General features: G+C 40.3%; 1 pseudogene; it reads left to right on the top strand.

Annotated features, from left to right (window-relative positions):
• LOC118836707 overlaps window positions 1-5,594 on the top strand; it is a 54,985-nt pseudogene extending 49,391 nt beyond the window's left edge.
• The last annotated feature ends 664 nt before the right edge of the window (window positions 5,595-6,258 follow it).

Consider the following 6,258-nt stretch of genomic DNA (forward strand, 5'->3'; position numbering starts at 1 on the left):
AGACCAAGAACATCATTGACCTCTCAGGAAGTGATTCCTGTGCCTTTCAAAATGATGATAAGAAAAACTGGAATACCCAGAGGCAAAAATCACAGTCTAAAATGAGGGCACATCAATCATACGTTGCTAAGGGCTCTTTCACTGTTCAGCTGTGTCAACAGGGATAGATTGGGGAGAAAGTGATTTGGGTTTGTTTGAAAGACAACATGATATAACAGCAGGGATTTTAAGTCAGAGGACTTGGGCCCAAAACTTACTGAAATGACTATGGTCAAGTCACTTTCTTCCCCTGATCCTCAGTTTCCCCATTTATAAAATAGTTGGACCAAATGAAATCTAAGGGGGCTTTCAGATGCAAATCTTGTGGTCCTATGAGATCCTTAGTATTTAAAAAGATTGAGTCCAAATTGGAAAGGCCTGAGTCATTGAACAGCCCAGCATGTCAGCACAGACTAGTTTGCTATTCCTGCCTCTTGGTGTGTATGCTGGAAGGGCTTGTAGTGGCATGTGGGAGGGTGGGCATGGTGATGACATGAATAAGGCCTCAAGAGATGGGAGCTTGAGTCAGCATGCAATTTGAGGTGGTCTAGGGCAGCTGCAATTCATACCAAGTTCAATGTCTGATACCACAGAGAATTTCACTCCTTGGAAGGTCACTTCATGATCTAAAATTTCTTTTGATATGAAGATGCTTTCCCATGATCCACTATTCAGCATATATAGCACCTAGATGAATTCATTTTTCTGGTAGTGAACAAACTTATTTTGGTATATCTTCACTCTCATCTAAGCTCCCTTTCAAGCAATGTCCTTCATGCTATTTTATATCGATAAGCCTCAATTTCTGTATCTGCAAATGGGAATGCTTAGTTCTGAGGGTTGCTGGGAGAAGCAAAAATGATATTGTAACACAATATACATACATAGGCATTCATATCACAATATAAGTGTGAGTCATTATCATTATCATTCAGTAAACGTTCATTTGAGTGCAGCTCTGTCCTGATTTGTGTGAATAATGAATCTATGAAGAGGTTTCATTATTCTAATTCACATTTCATATTTCCATTGGGATAGAACCAATGACTGTATTTTACATTAATCATAACTTTGAATAGTGTGAATCCAAATATACGCAACTGTTTCATATGATTTTTTTATTCATGCTACTTGGGACCTGGCTGTGCGCATTCAGGCCATTGTGTGAGGCACTAAATTATGTCTTGAGAACTCTTTCAGACTCTATTTCTATAACTGTAAGTAAAAACAATCATCACATACACATTTATGGAAATACTTTATAATTTGAGAACAAAAAAGCTTAGGAAATGTGCAAGCCTGGAACTTGAAACATTTACTAAAGAACTTCACATATGTAATGGGAATCATGTATATATGTATACCCACATATAAAGATGGCATATATACATATATATATATATATATAGTATACATCCACATGTACATATGTATTTATATCTATACTACTTAAACCATGTATACACATTGCATATACATAGACATGTACATATATACATATACACATGTACATACAAGTAAATTCAATAAATATTTATTAAGCACCTACTATGGGCCCTGTGCTAAATGCTAGGGATGAAAAAAGAGACAAAAGACAGTCCCTGCCCTCAAGGAGCTTACAGTTTAATGGGGAGACAACACGGAAACAAATATACACAAAGCAAGTTATATATAGGATAAATAGGAAATAATTTTAAAGAGGGGAGGCAATGGAATCAAAAGTTGGAATCAAGACTTCATGTAGCAGGTTGGATTTTAGTTGGGACTTAAAGGAAGCCAAGGAGGTCACTAGTATGAGCAAAGAAGAGAGCATTTCAGGCATCAGGGAGGCCAGAAAAAATGCCCAGAGCTGAGAGATGCAGTACCTCATTCGTGGAACAGCTAGGAGGCCAGTGTCACTGGTTTGAAGAGTACATATTAGGAAGGGTGGTATAAGAAGACCAGAAAGGTACAAGGGGAGTAGGTGATGAAGAGTTTTGAATATCAAACAGAGCATTTTTTATTTGCTCCTGGAGCATGTTGTTGTTCAGTCTTTCAGTAATACCTGACTCTTTGGGGTTTTCTTGGCAAAGGTACAGGAGTGGTTTGCCATTTCCTTATCCAGATCATTTTACAGATGAAGAAACTGAGGCAAACAGGGTTAAGTGACTTGTCCAGAGTCACACAACTAGTAAGTATCTGATTTGAACTCAGGAAGATGAGTCTTCTTGACTCCGGCTCCTGAGCTCTATCAGCTGCACCACCTAGCCACCCTTCCTGGAGCATATAAATAGGCAAATACATACACATACACATATGCATTTGCATATATTTATACATAATCTGATGGCCATCGATCTCATGTTTTGGATGGTCCTACCTACCATAGCTGGGCCAAGACTTAAAAAGCCAAAGATTGTCCCGGGGCTGGAATTGATGTTAGGGTGTTCAATTCACCACCTATGACAGAAGAAGAGGCAAAGGGGAGAGAAGGTGGCCCTGGTAAACAGAGAGCCTCCTTTTAGCCCTGCAGCCAGCTTTCTGTGAGGAGACTAACAGCAAAGCTAGGATAAGGCAGAGTTGGTTCATGAGTCATGGTAAGGCAGATGAGACTGGCAGTATGACCAGAGTGGAGCTGCTGCAAGCAAGGAAAAGCTACAGAGAGAATTAGTGCCTGCATCCAGCCAGTTGTTACCTCCCCTTTAAGGAAGAACCAGAGACCACCAGAATTGCTGCTGATCATGAGTTCCCTCAAATGACCAGACATTGACCCTAATGAAGGCCAAGAGTAGAAAGGTGATGGAAAATATTTGCTAAGAGAGGTGATAGCAGCTGATGGAGTGACAGTCTAGGCACATAAAGTGTGACTGGAAACTCCTGTTCTGAGGTGTGCATACAGACTGAATAAAGATCACCTAGATTTGAGAGGGGCTGGGAGCGTGTATTCCCTAGGGAAGTTGTTTTTAATACATTTTAATAATAGCATTTATATAGCACTTGAAGGTTTATAAAGCACTTTATAAACATCACCTCATTTCATCCTCACAATAGCCCTGGGAGGTGAGTCTTATTATTATCTCCACTTTGCACACTAAGGAAAGCGAGGCAGGAAAAAGTTAAGTAGTTTGCCCAGGGTTGCACAACTAGTAAGTGCCTGAGGGAAAACTTGAACTTGGGTCTTCCTGACTTCCTGATTCCAGTGCTCCATCCTCTATGTCACCTAACATTTTGATTTCATTCCTTTTGATTCTATGATAAGAGGTAAAGAAACCATGTGCAATCAAACGTCCTAGTGTGGCTATCTCCATTATGCTATTGTTATTGTAATTAAAATCCTATTTAAATACTGCACAGAAGGAGGAGGGTAGAGTTACCCTCAGTGGAGTGGTGGGAAGCCTGGAATCAAATAAGAATTTAATTGGATAAAGCTACACAATCCACATTCCTAGACTAAGGAGTCAGCACTAGCTCTCTGAAAAGGGGAGGAGTCGAAGAACAGAGGTAGAGGATCTGGATGAACTATAAAGAGCTTGGCATTTCCCTTGATCCTCTCCTGGTATTAGGTGAGGTGCACAACCAGTAGGGTGAAGAGCATGGGACTGCCCAGTGTCCCATTCTCATTGTCAAACAGGACCAAGGTAGTGTCCAAAAGCCTCCCTCCCCCTCCCTGGGGGTTTAAATGTGCACCCTCTCATTCGGTTATCACAACAACCACAGGATCATAGAGCTCTAAGGGTCCATAAAAATTATCTGGTCCATTATCCTCATCTTACACTTACACACTAATGCCTTGTTCATAGACACAGAGATAGCAAAGGGAAGAGCTGGAATACAAACCCATCACTTTGTTCCCAAGTCTAGAGCTATTTCCACCAAAGCACACCATATCCCCTGGGAGTCAGGAGGCACAAGTGTTATAATTTCCATTTTAGAGATAGGGACATTGGGGCTGAGAGAGGTTACTTACAAAGGATCCCACAGCTAGTAACAGAAGCAAAACAAAGCATTTGCATGCACTAGACAAGACTGGAAAATTGTCTCTCTTCCCTCTACCCCACCCCCTGCCATGTCATCCACTTCTGGGGGTCTCACACACAAATACCTATGTTTCATGGAGGGGGAAATTTCCTATCATGAAAAAGGCACATTTTAAAAATATAATATAAAAAACATTCTTTGTTGTGCCTCACCCCCACCAAGCCCATTCCTAATCCTAGCCCTGGGTAGAAAAATCAGTACTCAGACTTTCATCTTTTCATTCCAAAAAAACCATAAGTATTTTCTGTTAATAAATCCATCAACAAATATTTACTAGGTGCCTACTATGTGTCAGGCATTGTGCCAGGCTACAATGAATGAAGCAATCCCTACTCACAAAGAGCTTATACTGCCCCTGATTAATTAATTGTGCAATATATTTTCAACAGAAACTATTCTGTGCAGATGGTCTTATCACATAATTTTAGGTTCTAGTTTAGAGATGATTCATACTGATGCAACTGTTCTCTGGAAGAAGTTTAAATTGGGTGCTGAATACTGACCCATTTCATAAAAAATGTCATTTCTGCAATCTGTCACTCAACATATGAAGGAAACCACATGGGACTTTATTTTTTTCTAAAGGATCCACTAATCTATAATAAACTTTTATTAAGCACCTACTATGTACAGATCCCTTTGCTGGAAGACACTTCAGAGGTCCCATCATTCAATCCTCTTCTTATTGTCCAGGCATTTTCAGTCCTATCTGACTTTTCATGACCCTATTTAGTGTTTTCTTGGCAAGGATACTAGAGTAGTTTATTATTTCCTTCTCCAGCTCAGATGAGGGAACTGAGGAAAACAGGGTTAAATGACTTGCTCAGGGTCATGCAGCTAGTAAGTATCTGAGGCCAAATTTGAACACATGAAGACAAATGTCTTCCTGACTCCAGGCCTGTCATCCTATCCTCTATGCTACCTAACTGTCTATTCAGTCCTCTAGTTTAAAAAGAGCAAAAGATCAAGCTTCCTTCCAAGATGGTGGGCTTCAAAGGAGATCCTGAGCACCAGGGATTTGGCAGGGGGAAACAGGCACTGCAGGGACCTGGACATCCCTGAGGCATTGTTCATAGAAGATGTAGATGCTTTTATTAAACAGCCTCCGAATGAGTCTGCAGATACTGTACTCAAGAAATTGTATCAGAAGCACAAGTTTATGGAACTTAACCTCACTCAGAAAAAAAAAAGACTAAAAGTGAGATTCCTGAAATCAGACATTACACATTTCAAAATACATGCAGAAGAAAAAAGAAACTACAAAGCCCCTGGAAACTAAATTCTTACTGCCTGATAGCCTTTACCTCAAAGCTTCAGTTCCTCCTGTGGATAAAGTCTGCCTGTGGTTGGGGGCCAACATGATATCTGACATTGATGAAGCTCATGCCCTCTTGGAGAAGAACCGCTGCACTGCCCCCAGCAATCTGGAATCTCTCAGGGAAGACCTGGACTCCTTTCATGATCAGTTCACTGCCAGTATGGTTTAGATTTACACCTGGGATGGCAAAAGAAGAAACTGAGATGAGCCCCAAAGCTAAAGTATAGCGTTCCCACCCTTGATCGTGGGACTCAGCTTTCCCAAGGAACTTGGTGCACTTTAAGAGATCCAAATTTTGACTTGGGAGTATTTGTTTTTCAAATAAAAAAGACATTCTAGAGTAAAACTGAAGTCAATAATGAATACACATTTTATTTGTGAAACTAAAATTTGGTCTCATTTAGATTTCATGAAATTATTATGGTTGTTCAAGGTCAAGCTAGGGTTGGACTCGGTTATCCCCAAGGTTAGCTCTGATGCTCTGGATCTTTTGGGGAATGTGTGAAATGCACTGTTGGGCATTTGGAAGGGGAGGCAGCAATGGAGGTGGGGTAAGTTGCTTTTTTGGGGTTTTTTGTAGATTACCTTTAAAGAAGTGAAGTCAGTTTAGAGGTTGGGAAGATCTTGCAGACTTGTAGTTCTGGGTTAAACTAGTCTACTGTAAGTTTGGTACTTTGCAAATTGATTTTTTTTCTCATGTCAATTTGATTAGTTACTGGTCAATTTACTGATTGTCTTGCCCTTTTTATGAATTGTTTATAAACAAGACGTGAAGTACATCTGAACAGCACAAGAGTTTGTTGAGGTCCCCCATTTGCTGAATGCCCACTGCTCATGTCCTTCACATGTTTTGGTTAAATCTGAGTTGAACATCCTGATAGCTC

The sequence above is a fragment of the Trichosurus vulpecula genome, chromosome 2 (genome assembly GCF_011100635.1).
Source record: "Trichosurus vulpecula isolate mTriVul1 chromosome 2, mTriVul1.pri, whole genome shotgun sequence".
Classification (NCBI taxonomy): Eukaryota; Metazoa; Chordata; class Mammalia; order Diprotodontia; family Phalangeridae; genus Trichosurus; species Trichosurus vulpecula.